The following is a 17,951-nucleotide window of genomic DNA, read 5'->3' as shown; positions in this document are numbered from 1 at the left end:
GAGTTATTTCTTTCTGTATCCCTGGAGCCATCTGATTTCTGGGTTGATCCCCCAGCTGAGAGGAAGAAGTTGCCCTGTTCTGACACGTGTTGCCCATGTACCTCCGCTTCCTTCCTTCTGACCATTCTCTTCCTCATCCCCATTCAGCCTGGACTGCTGCAGGCTGGCCCAGGGGTGATCTCCCCACTAGCTTGTTTATCATGGAGGGTCCGTCTTGTGCACTGGTCACTGGAAGAGCATCGGGCTGGGGCAGGGAGAGAAACAGGTCAGAAATCTGTGTATGAAAGCAACTCTCAAGTTAGCCCGAAGGCAAATCATCATACAGAAAACAACCAGAGCTTTGTGCAGCCTGAGATCTTCCAGCACAAACGGTGGAGCCGAGATGGCTCTGTTGGTGAGGCTGGAGTGAGCGGGGCAATGAAAAGGGCAGATGGAAAGAGTACTTTAGTGGAGGACTGATGCCCCCCAGGAACTGCAGAGGCCTAGATAGAATGACATCTTACTGCTTCCCTGAAGATTTCCCATCTATTTAGCGACATGTGCCTCGTATACCTGGGAGCTTCTGGAATCAGACCAGTTCATTTCTGATCTCAGATGTTCTGTGGGACTTAGGGATGTAACTCTATGTCAGCCCTACCTTACTTTGCTAACGGAATGATGATTGGGTGATGTCCACATTGTGCCAGGCCAATGCAAGAAATTTTGCACAATAGGGTTGATCTAACACATTCTCAGAATGCTCTCAGGGATTGGCTGATGGTCTTTTTCCCCCTCTTCTTTTTCTAGCTCTTCTGGTGCATCCTTTGCTGAGAACTCATGTAAGAGAAACCAGATAGCCTACAGTGGAATACATCTATGTCTTGAAAGCACTCAGTTTCCTTTACTTTCTAAACAATTCTTTAAAAAATGAGTTCTTCTATGGGCTCTCAGAGCCTCTCCAGCTGCTAGACAGTGAGGAAAGTGAGAAAATAAGGAGGTCTCAGGTGGCAGCCGCTCAGGGCAATTGCACCAGCTCAGAGATTTTTATTTTTATTTTTTTTTTTAATTTTTATTTATTTATTTATTTTTTTATGATGGTCGCACAGAGAGAGAGAGAGAGAGAGAGAGAGGCAGAGACACAGGCAGAGGGAGAAGCAGGCTCCATGCACCGGGAGCCCGACGTGGGATTCGATTCCGGGTCTCCAGGATCGCGCCCTGGGCCAAAGGCAGGCGCTTAACCACCATATGGGATCCCAGCTCAGAGATTTTTAAAAATGTCTTATCAGTGTGGGGTAAAAGGCACAGAGACAGTGCAAGTGAAAAGAGTCCTTGGGGACACCTGGATGGCTCAGCAGTTGTATGTCTGCCTTTGGCTCAGGGTGTAATCCCGGGTTCTGGGGATCAAGTCCCGCATTGGGCTCCCTGTGAGGAGTCTGCTTCTCCCTCTGCCTATGTCTCTGCCTCTCTGTGTGTCTCTCATGAATGAATGAATAAATAAAATCTTTTTTAAAAAAAGGGTCCCTCTGACCTCCAGTATTTTAGGGACAGGAAGAAGACTGGGACACCTGGAAATGTGGACCACCTTTTGAGGACATTTCAGAGGGAGAAACAAGGAGGGCAGAGCTAAGATCCACAGAGAATCATTCTCAAGTACAAGACTGACTCTCTGTGAAAGACTGGGCTTCAGAACTGTCAAAGACCAGTGGCTGATATGTGCTTTACATTTTCTTCTTTTAGATGGAAGTATTCATTATTCTATTTCCTCCTATTTTATGTTAGGTATGTGGAGAGTAGACACTTGTTTAGTACATGAGACCCAAGGAACCACACGAGAAGCCACATGCACCCCAGGACCTGCTTTAGATGACAATATCCTGGATTTTCATTTAATGCTATAATGGGATGGGATTATGGATCGAGTAGACATTTCTCCAAAGAAGACATAAATGGCCCACATGTATATGCAAAGGTGGCTCAGGCAGTTAAGCATCTGCCTTTGGCTTAGGTCATAATCTCGAGGTCCTGAGATCAAGCCCCACATTGGGCTCTCCACTCAGCAGGGAATCTACTTCTCCCTTTCCCTCTTGCTCTCCCTCTGTGCTTGCTCACTCTCTCTGTCAAATAAATAAAATCTTAAAAAAAGAGAGAAAAGGTGCTCAACATCACCAATCATCTGGAAAATGCAAATCAAACCCACTGAGATATCACCCTATACTTGTCAGGTTGTCTATTATCTTAAAAAAAGAAAAGTTTTGGCCAGGATGTGGACAAAAGAACCCTCATGAACTGTTGGTGGGAATGCGAATTGGTGCAGCCATTGTGGAAAGCAGTATGGAGATACCTTAAAATTTTTTTTTAAATAGAACTATACTGGAGAAAGTTCCATGTGCACTTGAGAAGAATGTGTATTTAGTTGGGTTCGGATGCAAAGTTCTGTATATATCTGTGAAATCCGTCTGGTCCAGTTTATCATTTAAAGCTCTTGTTTCTTTGGTGATGTTGTGCTTACATCTGTCATTTGCAGAAAGTGCCGTGTCAAAATCTCCTACTATTAGTGTATTATTATCTAAGTATGTCTTTACTTTGGTTATTAATTGACATACTTGGCAGCTCCCACATTAGGGGCATAAATATTCATGATAGTTAGGTCGTCTTGTTGGATAGACCCTTTAAATATGATATAGTGTCCCTCTTTATCTCTTATTGCAGTCTTTGGGATAAACTTTAATTTATCTGATATGAGGATTGCTACCCCAGCTTTCTCTTGAGGACCATTTGAATGATAAATGGTTCTCCAATCTTTCATTTTAAGGTTGGAGGTATCCTTGGGTCTAAAATGAGTCTCTTGTAGACAGCAAATAGATGGGTCTTGCTTTTTTATCCAGTCTGAAACCCTGCGTCTTTTGATGGGATCATTTAGTCCATTCACGTTCAGAGTTACTATTGAAAGATTACACACACACACACACACACACACACACACACACAATGGAATATTACTCAGCCAACAACCAATACCCACCATTTGCTTCAATGTGGATGGAACTGGAGGGTATTTTTTTAAAAAAGATTTTATTTATTTACTCATGAGAGACACAGAGAGAGGCAGAGAAACAGGCAGAGCGAGAAGCAGGCTCCCTACAGGGAGGCCCTATGTGGGACTCGATCCTAGGACCCTGGGATTATGCCCTGGCCTGAAGGCAGGTGCTAAACCCAGGCTGAGCCACCCAGGGATCCCAAGAACTGAAGGGTATTATGCTGAGTGAAGTAAGTCAGTCGGAGAAGGACAAACACTATATGGTCTCATTCATACAGGGAATGTTAAAAAATAGTGAAAGGAATTAGGGGAAAGGAGAAAAAATGTGTGGGAAATATCAGAGAGGGTGACAGCGCATGAGAGACACCTAACTCTAGGAAATGAACAAGGGGTAGTGGAAGGGGAGGTGGGCAGGAGGATGGGGTGACTGACTGGGTGACAGGCACTGAGGGGGGCACTTGACAGGATGAGCACTGGGTGTTATATGGTGGCAAATTGAACTCCAATTAAAAAATATACCAAAAAAGAAGAACGATAATCTGATCCAGTAATTTCAGTTCCAGGCATTCCTCCAAAAGAAATAAAATCACTATTGCATGGTGGTATTTGCACTCCAGTGTTCACTGCAGCATTATTTACAATAGTCAAGACGTGGAAACATCCTAAGTGTCCATGGAAAGATGAATACATGAAAAAGATGTGGTGTGTACATGCAGTAGATCATTACTCAGCCTTAAAAAAGGAAATCCTAGGCACCTGGGTGACTCAGTTGGTTAAGTGTCTGCCTTCAGCTCAGGTCATGATCCCAGGGTCCTGAGATCAAGCCCCACATTGGGGTCCCTGCTCAGTGGAGAGTCTGCTTCTTCCTTTCTCTCTGCCCCTACCCTCTGCTCGTACTCTCTCTCTCAAATAAATAAATAAATAAATAAATAACTATCTTAGAAAAAAAGAAAGAAATCCTGCCATTTGTGTCCACATGGATGGACCTGGAAGACATTAGGCTTAAATGAAATAAGCCAGACAGAAAGACAAATATTGTGTGATCTTATTTTCATATGGTCTCTACAATAGTCAAACTCATAGAAGCAGAGAGTAGAATGATGGTGATTCGGTGCTGGGAGAAGATCAATAGTTAGATGCTGGTCAAGGAGAACCAGGTTTTAGTTACACAAGATGAGTAAGTTCTGGAAACCTGCCATACAGCATTGTGCCTGTAGATAACAGTACTGTATTACAGATTTAAGATTTGCTGAAAACATAGATCTTATGCTAAGTGAAAATGAAATAATAATAATACTAAAAGAGATGGAAGAGAATTTTGAAAGGTGATAGATATGTGTAGGGACTTGCTGGTATGATGCCTTACTTAGGCATAGACTTATTCCCAGATTCATCACATTGTTTACATTAAATATGTGCAGCTTTTTACACGAAAATCATACTTCAGTAAAATGTGTGTGTGTGTGTGTGTGTTTAAAGAAGCAACCCCGGAAGGAAGTGATGTATTCTATGTGTCGGAGAGGCAAAGGTCACCTAGATCTAGCGAGAAGACTATAGTAGCGAATGTCTCACGCGGGGACCTTCCCCTCCAGGGAAGGATCCACCTTCCCTCGTGGTATCCACACACTTGTGTTGACCTCTCTAACACTGAAGTGGATCGACCCTGCAATAGTGGAAGCAACATTGCATTGTTTCAAGGTTAGGTTCTAAGTGGCCTTGCAGTTTGCTCTTGGAACAACCGTAGCCTTGAAGTGCCGTGTAAGAATTCTGATTCATCAGAGGCTACCATACGTGGAGAATCCTTGAGGCTACATGAAGTGAGAGAGATGCCTGACCTGCCACAAGCTAGCTGTTCCAGCTCCAAACATTTCAAGTTCTCCAGCTGAGGCCTCAAACGCCATGGAGCTGAGCTGAGGCCATCTCACCAATGGTGCCTGAATTGCAGATTTGTGAGCAAACTTAAAAAAAAAAAATACTTGTTTTAAGCCAATAAGCTTTTGGGTAGCAGGAACACTTTTTAAAGAGTATTTGTCCTAAACTCCTACTGATATTTCCAACGAAAGTTATGACTGTCTTTTCTGAACACTTTGTCTATATTTGCATCTCTTTTTGTGGAAGGTGGGCAGAGGGAGAGGGAGAGACAGCGTCTTAAGCAGGTTCCATGCACAGCACAGAGCCCAACGCCAGGCTCAATCTCACGACCTTGAGATCATGACAGGAGCCAAATCCAAGAGTCGGACACTCAACTGACTGAGCCACCCAGGTGCCCTTGTGTCTCTTTTTCTCTTGTGCTAAAATGCTGGGTTCGTGCCATGTATACAATTAATTTTGGATAAGCATACACACACGTATGTGTGTGTGACACACACGTGCATTTTCAGCATAACACTAATTTTATTACAAAGTTGCAATGACACAACTTTAAGGCTATGTTGTAGTTTATTACCCTTAGATACACTCTACTAGTAGTAGACAATTCAATTACTGGCTGCTTCTAGTTCTTCTTCTTCTTCTTCTTCTTCTTCTTCTTCTTCTTCTTCTTCTTCTTCTTCTCTTTGGTGCAGAAAGGTGATTTTACTAAAACACAGGGACAGGACCCATGGGCAGAAAGAGCTGCTGCCAATTACTGACTTTTCAAGTAAAAAATCTCAATGGGTGCATGTGTCCCCACTCCTTCTCCCTCCCACCCTCCCTCCCCAGTGGCTAACTAGAGAATTCCAGGGCCAACTATAAAACAGCACAGATTACATGATGCTCTTTGGGTGTAGAAGATGGCAATCTGCTGTGTTGCCCACAATTTCTGCAATCACATTTTAGGGCAGTAACTGTAGCAGTGAGGCCATACCTTGCCCGTTCTCTGTATCCTTGTATCTCTCTTAGGCAGGACCCTGAATCTCTCTTCCAGAACCAGGGCCTTGTTCAAAGGGCTTCCCTCTTTGTTCATTGGTTTCCCCCAAATATCAGATATTCAGAGTCATGGGGTCTGAGTATCAACTCTTTCCTGGCTTTATAAATCCTGCCTCACTCTCTGATCTGCTGATGCCCTCAAACATGGTGCTTGGTTTATTGATTTACTCATTTGAGTAACAAAAGCAAAAAGAACAATATCAGTTTCTGATCCTACACTTGTTTGAGAGTCAAAAAGATGAACAGAATGTGTGTTTAAACGTGGCATAGGTTAGAGGTGCCTGGGGTAGGGGGTGGAAGGGGCCCTCCATCAGTTGAGCATCTGACTCATGATTTTGGTACAGGTCATGGTCTCAGCCGTCAGTTCTGCCTCAAAACCACTGCCAGCATGGTCTCCTGCTCCTCTGCTTGCTCCCAGGCTCCTCTGGCTCCCCCTCTCTCCCTAGGGAGTAGCCCCAGGGGAAGGCCAGCATAAATTATTTTTTAAAAATATCTATTTATTTATTTGAGAGAGAGAGATTGAGCATGAGCTGGGGAGAGGCAGAAGGAGAGGCAGAAGCAGACTCCCCGCTGAGCAGGGAGCCCGATGTGGGACTCAATCCCAGAACTCCAGGATCATGACGGCTGAGAAGCCTGACAGCAAGGGCATGTGGCAGACAGGTGGGCAGGAGGCTGAAGCTTATTGAATTAGAAGGGCTATAGACTGAAAAGCCAAACATGAGAGTGGCAGGGGCTGCAAGGTTGGTGGCAGCTGTGGCAGGATATTTATCACAGGTTATGTTAGTTTTCAAGTATTTGAAATAAAAGTGGATGCAAGTTTAGGAAATCTGTTTGCAAGGTCAGCATTGGACATGGCTGCACAATCAACAAAACCTTCCGAATATAACTGCGAGATGTCAAAATCTTGCCCTGAGAATCATTTTGCTTTTAAAAATGGCAAGTGGAGTAGCCAATGTGGTGGACCAAAAATCTGCCTGGAAGATAATGTTTTGTTTTGTTTTGAAGATTTTACTTATATTCCAGTCAGTTAACATACAGAGTATTACTAGTTTTAGGGGTAGAATTTAGTGATTCATTGGTTGCATATAACATCCAGTACTCATCACATCACTTGCCCTCCTTAATGCCCGTCACCCAGTTAGTGCTCACCCTCCTCCCCTCCAGCAACCCTCAGTTTGCTCCTTAGAGTCCCTTATGGTTTGTTTCCCTCGTTGTTTTTTAATTTTTAAATTTTTTAAATTTATTCATGAGACACACACACACACACACACAGAGGCAGAGACATAGCAGAGACATAGGCATTAGAACTCAATCCCAGGACCCCAGGATCACGACCTGGTCACTGAGCCACCCAGGTATTCCTCCCTCTGTGTTTTTATATTATTTTATTTTCCTTCCCTCCCCTTACCCTATGTTCAACTACTTTGCTTCTTAAATTCTACATGTGAGTGAAATCATATGGCATTTAATGAGTGGTGTTAAGAATAATGTAAGAAGAGGGGTCAGTGGAAAATGAAAAAACAGAAGTATTAGATAACACATATTTTGACACACAGGGAGGAGATGTGGCCTCATTTATGGAGTTTCTGAGGTCCATACAAGATGGGCAAATCATGTTAATGGAAATGTATGATGACAGAGCAATCAAACTCAGTGACAAGGCATTGAATTGTGGAGTGAATCTATCACTAATCTTGGTTTTAGAGACAACTAGGCCTTCTGCGGTGGGAGAGACATTAAGATAAAAAATCCATTAAGCAGCCCATAAAGGCACAAGCAAATATGAAGTATGGCCCAAAGTTGCAGAAACGAAAGGCTGTATCCCCCTGAAGCAAGACAATTATGGAGAAAATTGAAGAAAGTACACTCTCAGTATTAATGGGAGAGCTAGCACAGCGAAACTTCATGTAAATATTTGAAGAGCATGCAGCCATCTCAACGTGTGAAGGAGATCATCCTTTTGATATCAGGATTTTTTATTGCTAATGTAAATAGACATCTTTGTAAATAGACATCATGAACAAATGCACAAATCACTGAGCCATTTCTTCTTTTTTAAAATTCCATTAGCCAACATGTGTTACATCATTAGCTTCAGACGTAGTTTTCAATAATTCATCAGTTGTGCACAACGCCCATTAAGCCATTCCCAAGCACATTTTAGTACCGTGTTTAGACTGCAATGGCAACAACAATTTGATTCTAAAGTATACGCAATGGATAACTGAACAAATTATGGGAATATATATATATATATAACATATATATTAATATATAATATAGTCCTATTTAACAAATATTAGCAAAATGATTCTCAGGGCAAGCTTTTGGTCTTTAATAATATATACATTCCCATAATCTGTTCAGTTATCTATCTATTTATCTATCTATCTATCTATCTATCTATCTATCTATCTATCATCTAAATGTAGTTTTATTATTCTTGTCTATCTTATCTATCTACTGGTAGCTATGGAAATCTACTGTGAAATAATATAGATTTTAGGGAGACTTTTCTTTCATACAGAGATACAGCATTTTGAGGATGGTATCTTTTATTTTATTTTTTTTGGTGATAATGTCTTTTAAGTATCATTTAAAGTAAAAAACGATTTGGCTTAGTTATGTATAAAATGTTACTTTATAGTCTGACCCTCTTGCTATACCTCCTTTCTTTAGCTTTCTTTCCCTTCCCAAGAAACCTAGAAATATGAAAGCGCAAATCTTAAATATACACAGTAAAAAGTAAATCTATAAGTGTAGATGACATCGAGGACCACAGCTTGCCGGGTGTTGTGTTAGCAGTGTGAATACCTGATTTTGCAGAAGCTATTTGGAGTGAGGCTGGGGTTGGCAACTCCACAGCCCCCAGGAAGCAGACGGTTCCCTCCCCACTTTAGCCAGGTAATTCAGGACAGCCCTATCAGTAGATTGAAAGCAATACTGGCATATATTTTTCTTATTTGATTGTTATCCGCATGGATCAGGTGGTCTGGGAAGAGGCATCCTTTAGTATCAAAATAATTTTGACTTTTAGACCAAGAAATTAATTCTGTATTTACTTCCTTTAACTTCATAATAGCAATTTTTGCCTGAAGATATAGTGACATATTTAGAAAAATCTTAATGACTGGGTGGACTGATAACATTTAAAAATACTTTGATTTGACCCCAAATGACTTTATACTCAACTCTACATAAAAATATCAGAGATACTGAGATGATGAAAACATTCTGGAAATGGATGGTGGAAATGGCTGCAGAACGCTGTGGATATACTTAATGTCACTGAGCTGTACACTTAAAAAATGGTTAAACTCGTAAATTTTGTGTTATTTGTATTTTACCACAATTAAAAAAATAACTGATGTGGGCTTGATTCAGTTATTGTGACACAGAACCCTCTGATTTAGGAGCTATACTATAACTCGATTATGACTAATGACAGTGAGGGCTTCGTATTAGGTAGTTAATGTGTGCCAGTCACTATGTAAAGTGCTTTTCATGCATTTTATCATTTAATTTTCACAACAGCCATGTGAGGACGTTTCCATCTCCCCTAGTTTGCAGAGGGAGAAATGAAGGCTTGAGAAGCTTGGGGAATATTCTCAAAGTCCCACGTTACTGATGGGTGAGCTGCAATTAGAGCCCAGATCCCTCTGTTCTGCTCTGGTGCTTCTGACTTTCTGTGGCTGTGGCATTTCGTGCCATCTGCTGGAACCCGGGTCAGAACTCGGGCAAGGAGCCTGGGCCCAGGAGTCTGTGGAGCTGAATAGAGCACCCTGGCTTGTCACCTGCTATCTTGGTCTAGCTCATCTCAGTGCTGTAACAACTGTGTGATGACATTGGGTGAATGGTTTTGTCTATTTCAGATTCCTCATCTGTAAACAGGACTAACCTACAAATTAAAGGAGATAAATTATATATAATGCCTAGCAAGTAGGAAGAATAGTGACAGCTTCCATTCATTGAGGCATTACAATGTTCTAGGCACTGTGTTGGGGGTGCATTATATATACCATCTCTTTTATGGTCACAGGACAATAAAAAGGAGATGTAGAACTTCCATTTTACAGGAGAAGAAGCTTAGAATCAGAGTGGCTAAGTGTCTTCTGGCCCAGAATCCTGCAGCCGGCAAGTATCAGAGCCCTGCTGCCTACCTGGTTCTGTTTGAAGCTGAAGCTTGTACCCTCCACCACTTGGCTCTCCCACCTCCTTGGGCCACACAGTCAAGAGGACTCAGGAGTGAGTTAGAGCAGAGCCTGATGGCACAGTTCTGGGTTGAGAGGGGAAGGGAGGCCTGGGCCAGCCTTAGGAGATGAGACCAGGGCCATCGGAGGGAAGGAAGGGAAGCCACGACTGGGCTGCAGTTATGATGCTGACTGTGCCAATGCTCTGGGAACCCTCACAGGGCACTCACTTCTAGAGCATAGAATCAATGTGGGCGGATACCTCTGTCACTTACCTGCTGTGCACATTCTACAAAGTTAATAAACCTTTCTGGCCTACAATTTTTTCACCTATATATAAAATGGAGGTAATAACCTCATTGCACTGGAGGGTTTATGGGGTGATGTGTAAGATCACCAGCCCAGCACTTGTAATATAGTTGCTAAGAAACAGAAAACACCTGTGCTTGGCATATACCTAAAAGCTATGAACTCAATCCTCATATTCACAGTGTAATGTGAGAGGTGCCTGTGGTGCAGAGAAGCTAAGTAGTTGCCCAAGGTCTTTAGGGCTCGTAAAAGAGAGTGGTGTGAGATTCAAATTCAGGCAATCTTTTTCAGGACATGTGGTCTTTAATACTAAGTCATACAATGACCAGAACATGTCCCTTCCCAGTGTCTCCATCACACCTCCTCACCCCAGCCAATCCCAAGAAGGCAGAGGATGCCCCATAGAAAACCAGGCCCTCTTGTCAGGCCCTTCCTGCTTCGGGGACCTCCCCAGGTGTAGAGTGTCATTGGCCTGGTGGGATTTAGGATCTAGACATTTGAGCAGTGATTTGGGGACCTTTGCCAGGCCTTTCTCTGTCCTGCATCCTTCCTTCTTATCTGGCTCGCTATTGAAACAGCCCAGGAGTCTTGTTATTCATTAGAGTTGCTATTCGGGGTCCTCAGGTGTTCCAGCACAGACTCCCCTCTTTTCTCACTTCACCTAGACTTGGGGTTTGGCCTCCAACCAGAAAAGCAGAACCAGACGACCAGGCTGGCTGGATAGTACTTGGGCCCGGATGGTGCTTCAAAGTTGCACCACATCCCGTCCTCATCCACAGTTCCTTTCTCTTGGGCCTCTCGGCTCTTAGGAGACAGTGTGGGTGGCAGTTGAGAGCAAAGGCATTTATGGATGTTGATGTTTGTTCAGGAAGGATGGGCGGGATGCCGTCGGGAGGAGATCCCTGCAAATTAGCTGATTATCTCAGGCTAAATTCTGTAATGGGTCAAGGTTGAATGGAACTTGCTCCTTCACATTCAAGCTATTGCAGTAGCTTCCATTACAACAGAAGAACACGATTTTCTCCCCCCTGCTGATGCGTACATATTCCACACATTTTTTGGGACAGCCTAGGATGGAATATTGATAGGAGTATCCTGAAGAATAACAGAGAAACCCGGGTTGGACTTGGAACGTGAGGGAATGTGGTCGAGAAAGCAGTGCCTGCCTTCCGTCCCGTCCCCCTCAAGGCAGAACCTGAGACTTGCACTCCCTCTGTACAAGGGACAGTCTCCTTCCAGGACAACTCACCCTGTCCCCAACACCCTCACATGTTTCCAGCAAAGGAGCTGCAACAATTGTACTGTTTTAGAGACTCAGTCACTGAATATCAGGAATGAATGAGAATTTGGAGATCAACCGTAACATCCAGTCATTATATAGACGAAGTCATTTGAACTTAGAGAAGGCAAGTAACATGCCCTAGACGATGGCTGAGTTAAGCCTGACCTGGTGAGACTAGACAATTCTGACCTCAGATCTAGTGATCGCCCCCTCCTCCCCACTTTTTTCCCAGAGCAATCATAAAATTCCATCTCCCATCGCCCTCCTTCTCCTGCCCTCATCTTACCACCAGTGAAATGTTGAGTGTACACTTCTTTGGTCTGGCACGCAAAGTCAGGATATCTGGGTCGACAGGAACCCAAATTCCTTCTGCAGTTCTTGCCAACAAATTCATCACAGGAGGTGCAAAGTCTCTCTGTAGGATCTGGACATTATGTGAGAACCATAGGGTGAGACTGAGGGATGCCAAGTGGAGAGGGGCGAGAGAGGGGGGCACCACTGCAGATGTTGAGATTGAGGCCAGGACCCTGGACTTTCCAGACTTCCCTCATCTAAACTCTGGGAACCCTCCCTGCAGAGCCTGGATCTATCAAGGAGTCTGATTTTCAGAGTCACATGGTTACCGGGTCGCCCTCTCCCTTCTTTCCAGGATCAGCCTGCCATGCAGCTGTGGCTTCTGAAGGGAACACTGAAATGAGCATTTCTTGCTGGTAGGGATAGGCTAGGCTGGCTGAGAGAGAAGACCCAGGGCCCAGTGGGGGAAAAGAAGGAGGAGGATCTCTTTTCTGAATTACTTATCAAGACCTGGGTCTTAGTTGAAACAAAAGGTGACATAGCTCTCTAGCTTGTCCACCTGTAGACCCCAATGGTTCTGCGTCATCCCTTCCCCTCACACCATTCCTGGAGTTAGAGTTTGGTGAAGTTCCTGGACAGCAGCAGTGGCAGGGTCCCCAGGAAGAGTTTCCATGGGTGGGGTGGGGGGAGAGAGTTTGCAGCAGCCAGAAGTTCAGGGCCTGGACCCCACCAACACTGTCAGGACTTTCTAGGACATTACTCCCTGAACCCCTCACCCTGCCCCCCTGCCTGTCTGCCATGGGACTCACTGTCTGTGGAAGACCAGCACAAAACCAGGACGGCTCCTGGGAACAGGAGGAACAGGGGCCAATCCATGTATGTCGGGGAGAGGATGGTGAGGCAGGCAATCAAGCTTCAGGAAGAGTTCAGTAATGGAACACAAGACAGGATGTGGGATGAAGAAGAAGCTGTGGTCTCCTCTGTAGTCTCCTACTCTGAGTCATATGCTGGACTGTGAGAGGTGCAGCTCATTTTCCTGTACTGGGAGGCCCTGCCTCTGAGAGAGTGGGTGTTGTGCTTCCTCTCCCCTCTCCACAGCCAACCCAGGGCCTCAGCCAAGGAACTTGCACAGGAAAAGGATGACCGTACTCTCAGAGGAAGACAGGAGAGTGACAACCTCATTCCAGAGAAGCCAAGAGATCTTAGTGAAGCTGAGATGGGAGCTACCTTCAGATTCCGCATTTTCTCTGTTCATTAAACTTTCTATGTGTGATGCTACCAAGTGCCCCACTGAGCCCTGGCATCAGGCTTTGCCCTGTAGGCATACAAGTGCATGGCGCATCCCCGTGTTATGTTGGATTCCTCAACTCAGCCAAATTGCATAAGTGATAGGACTCAACTTTCGGATGGCTTCATGTATAGTCCACCTAATAAGACTAAAATCTACTCACAGGAAGAACATTAGTCACCATTGACTAGAAGAGAAGAACAACAATTTCTGGAGGGGATATATTGTAAAGGAGAGTAGGATTTGACTGAGCAGAATCAAGATCCATGACATTCATTCTATAATCAGAAAAAGGTACATGAGGTGCATTTGAAGTTCTAGAGATGGGAACCTATGTCACAGATCAGACTCTTTTCTCATAGTCTTTTTTTTTTTTTTTTTAAGATTTTGCTTTTATTTGTCAGAGAGAGAGAGAGAGAGAGAGAGAGAGAGAACAAGCAGGGGGAGTGGCAGACGGAGAGGGAGAAGCAGGCCCCCTGCTGAGCAGGGAGCCTGACTGGGGCTCCATCCCAGGACCCGGAGATCATAACCTGAGCTAAAGGCAGATGCTTAAACCAACTGACCCACCCAGGCGCCCCTCTCATAATATCTTTATCTGGTTTTGGTATCAAGGTAATTCTGGAGTTAGGACAAATCCTCTTCAAATTTCTGGAAGACTTTTTCTAGAATTAGTATACCTTCCTGAAATGTTTCACAGAGTTCACCAGTGAAGCCATCTGTGCTTCCCTTGTGATGTTGTTTTTTTTTTGGGGGGGGGGGTTGTTTTGTTTTGTTTTGGCAGCAAAGGAAAGTTTATTGAGCCATAGTACAAAGTTTATTGAGTGATAGTACAAAGCTCTCGAACAGGGAGGGGACCCTAGAGGGTTGCCCCCTTGTGGGGTTTTTAACTAAAAAGTCAATATCTTTAATCAATAGCAATGTATTTATGACTTTTTGAGTGTCCTCTGGTAGTTGGAATCCTTCAGGACTGCCCATTGTCGGGCAGTATAAACAAACTCATATAAACACCGTATGAGTTTGCCTATTATAGTTTGGTTTGTGAGGACTTAAGATAATGTATTTGCAGTGTTTACAACCCAGGGAAGGTGCTTAGAAAACTATAGTCGCTTTTTTTTTTTTTTCTTAAGATTTTATTTATCTATTTGAGAGAGAGAGAGAGAGAGAGAGCACAGCTCAGGGGTGGGGAGAGAGAGGCAAAGAGAGAGGGAGAAGGACGAGCCCCACTGAGCAGGGATCCCAACTCGGGGCTTGATCCCAGGACCCCAGGATCATGACCTGAGGCAGATGTTTAACCAATGGAGCCCCCCAGGCACCCCTCTAGTCATTATTATTGCTATCTTCTAAGGAGAAAAAGAACCATCTTTAATGAAGACAAAAAAAATCCTCTAGGTTAATTTTATACTATAGAATGACAGGAATTCAAAGGATTCAAATACTAAACATCTAGGAGGAATAAAAATATCAATATTGAATCTCAGGGGCTTTTCATTGTCCCTTTGCTCTTCTCTGAGCTAATACAATCTTTTAAGCAGCAAGCAATCATCTTTTCTAAGACTGCCCCCCTACCCCACATATGGATATAGAAATGTCAGGTGAGTCCTTTTCCAAAGCTTGGGGGGCCCATAGATGACTGGCTCTGCCCTCCTTCTGTGGCTCTAGTGAGTAGTTGCAGCCAAGAGGCAGGTGTTCCTCATTCTCCTGGAGACTCTTCCAATAGCTATGCCCTGGTCACAGAAGCCCTTGGACGTGAGGAGCAGGGTAGGTCATGCTGCTTGGATCTCACATGTCTTCTGGTTCTGGAGGACCAAGGTGGTTCCTCAGTTAATTCTGATGGAGGCCTTGGAGAAAAATTCCTGAGACATTGACCCTGGACTGTTTTCTTCTTGAGGCATCTTTCTACCCATTTCACAGGTTTGGAAATGGAGGTTAAGAAAGCTTGAGTGATTTGCCAAAGTCAAAATGCTAGGGAGTAGACGATGTTTCCAGCAGAAATGTCCACAATAGCCAAACTGTGGAAGGAGCCTCGGTGTCCATCGAAAGATGAGTGGATAAAGAAGATGTGGTTTATGTATACAATGGAATATTCCTCAGCCATTAGAAATGACAAATACCCACCATTTGCTTCCACGTGGATGGAACTGGAGGGTATTATGCTGAGTGAAGTAAGTCAATCGGAGAAGGACAAACAGTGTATGTTCTCATTCATTTGGGGAATATAAATAATAGTGAAAGGGAATATAAGGGGAGGGAGAAGAAATGTGTGGGAAATATCAGAAAGGGAGACAGAACATGACTCCTAACTCTGGGAAACGAACTAGGGGTGGTGGAAGGGGAGGAGGGTCGGGGGTGGGGGTGAATGGGTGACGGGCACTGAGGGGGGCACTTGACGGGATGAGTACTGGGTGTTATTCTGTATGTTGGTAACTTGAACACCAATAAAAAATAAATTTATCAAAAAAAAAATGCTAGGGAGTAGAGCTGTGATTGCAGCTTGGGCCTGTCCCCAAACCCATGCAGCATTTTTTTTTTTTTTAACATTTCAGCATTATAGAATTAAAATTGACAAAACTGGAAAATATTTAAAGTATGCATCATGGTGGCTTGATATACATATATACACACATTGTGAAAGGATTTCCCTATCCCCCACCTAGATAATTAGCATATCCGTCATCTCATATATTTATCTTTTTGGCAGGTGTGGGGTGTGGTGGGGGTGGGGGATGTGAGAACATTTAAGTCCTACTTACTTTCTTGGCAAATTTCAATTATACACTATAGTGTTGTCAACTGTAGCCTCCATGGTTTACATTAGATCTTCTCACCTTATTCATCTTAGAGTTGAAAGTTTGTACCCTTTTACCAACTTGTCTCTATTTCCCCCTTCCTCAACCCCTGGAACCCCTTTTCCACTGTCTGTTTTATAAATTATAAATTAGACTTTTTTTTTTTTTTTTTAGGTTCCACATATAAGTGGTACCATGCTGTGTCTCTCTGGCTTATTTCACTCAACCAACCATGCAGTTTTTTTGTTTTTTTTTTTTTTTTTTGAAAGAGAGAGCAGGAGAGAAGGGCAAAAGGAGAAGGAAAGAGTCCTCAGACTCCCCGCTGCGTGAGGAGCCCAATCTTATCCTAGGACCCTGAGATCCCAACCTGAGCCAAAATCAAGAGTCTGAAGCTAAGCCTACTGAGCCATCCAGGCGCCCTGCCCATGCAGCTTTTAATCACTAGGCCAGATGATGTGTGTAAAGCAAAGGCCCAATGGTTCTGACAGAGCAGGGACTCACTTAGTATTTTTTTCTGTTTCCTCTCCACTGGAAGCACAGAGGTAACTCTGCTGTCTGAGCAGATGTCAATAAGTTGAATGTGAAAATATTCTGGAGCCCTGATGTCTGCAAGGAGAGCCAGAGAGGCCAGCGTGTAAGAGACCAGGCAAGCACACCTGGTCATAGGTCTCAAGGCCGGGATGCAGATCAGTCTGCTTTCATTATTGAAAGGGGAGGAGGGAGGCATGGAGCTTACTGGGTAAGAAGATCCTGTTGTGAGCCAGGCGTTCTACATTTGAATCCCTGCTGAACCTCTTCCTAGTGCTCTGATCTTGGGCAAATTAGTAACTTCTCTGAGGTTCAGTATCCTGAATGGTAGACTGGAGATACTACTGGATACTATTGGTGGAAACTAATGCTGTGGATGCTACAGCATAAGCTTGCTGTGATGGTTGAATGAGTTAATATATGTAAAGCCTTGGAGCAGTTGTGGGCATCCTGCTAGTATTTCTAATTGGCTGCCCGTGGGCTGGGGGCCGAGTAAAAGGTGGCTCCAGGCTGAGAAACACTGTGTGAAACTGCCCACGGAAGTCTGGCACAAGTCCAGTCAGGCTGAATTGCACAGTGAGGCAGTGTCCTGCAGAGAGGACCACATTCAGGGAGTTTTAGCCTGGAGCTGAGGGCTCCTGGGAGTCCCATGTGTCACTGCACTTAGCACCTTGCACATCTCATGATCCCTTACAAGTCTGGGCATCAGGGATCATCCCCATTTATAGATGCTGAAGCTAAGACTCTTCATAAAGAGAAGAGCTGAGATCTGAAGCACAATGGATCTGATTCTGCTGCGTATGCTCTCAGGGTCATGGATACAGCCTTGTGAGGAGGGCGGTGGTGCCCAAGAGGTTTTGCACCCTGAAAGGAAGTCGGGACGAAGACACTGGAGAGAAGAGTGTGCAGAGCTGTGGAGAAAGCAGAGCAATCTGGGGACTGTCTTTTGAGCAAACACACCTGCCTTCCCAGGTCCTGTGACCAGCCACAGGCTGCAAGGCCGCCTTCTGTGTTTTGTCTTGCAACGACTCTCTTTCTCCGTGGGGCCTCTTGTACTGTTTCTTCCTTAGGCCTCTTTGCTGAGCCCCACCTCCCCACTGCCAGCTTTCACTCTTCTCTCTCAGGACCTGAGAAGGATGGTTGTCATCACCCAAAGCACGGGGAGTTCCATTTCTCAGGAGGGAACTGCAGGTTCTGGCAGCATCGCTTAGGATGGAGGCCAGGGCGCTGCTACAGTAGATTTGAGGAGACCAAACGCCTGGGGGCCAGGGGTCAGAACAAGGGTCCATTCTCTCATTTGCTCTCAACCACAGACCTCTGATGGAGGTGATAGGCTGGTTGTTTTAGGGGT

General features: G+C 44.3%; 1 pseudogene; it reads left to right on the top strand.

Annotated features, from left to right (window-relative positions):
- The first annotated feature begins 6,640 nt into the window (after positions 1 to 6,640).
- On the top strand, positions 6,641 to 7,779 carry LOC112671005 (protein FAM3C-like; annotated as a pseudogene).
- The last annotated feature ends 10,172 nt before the right edge of the window (positions 7,780 to 17,951 follow it).

This window comes from Canis lupus, chromosome 5, assembly GCF_003254725.2.
Source record: "Canis lupus dingo isolate Sandy chromosome 5, ASM325472v2, whole genome shotgun sequence".
NCBI lineage: Eukaryota > Metazoa > Chordata > Mammalia > Carnivora > Canidae > Canis > Canis lupus.
The sequence above is the reverse complement of the archived record's forward strand: the minus strand, read 5'-3'. Positions and strand labels throughout refer to the sequence as shown.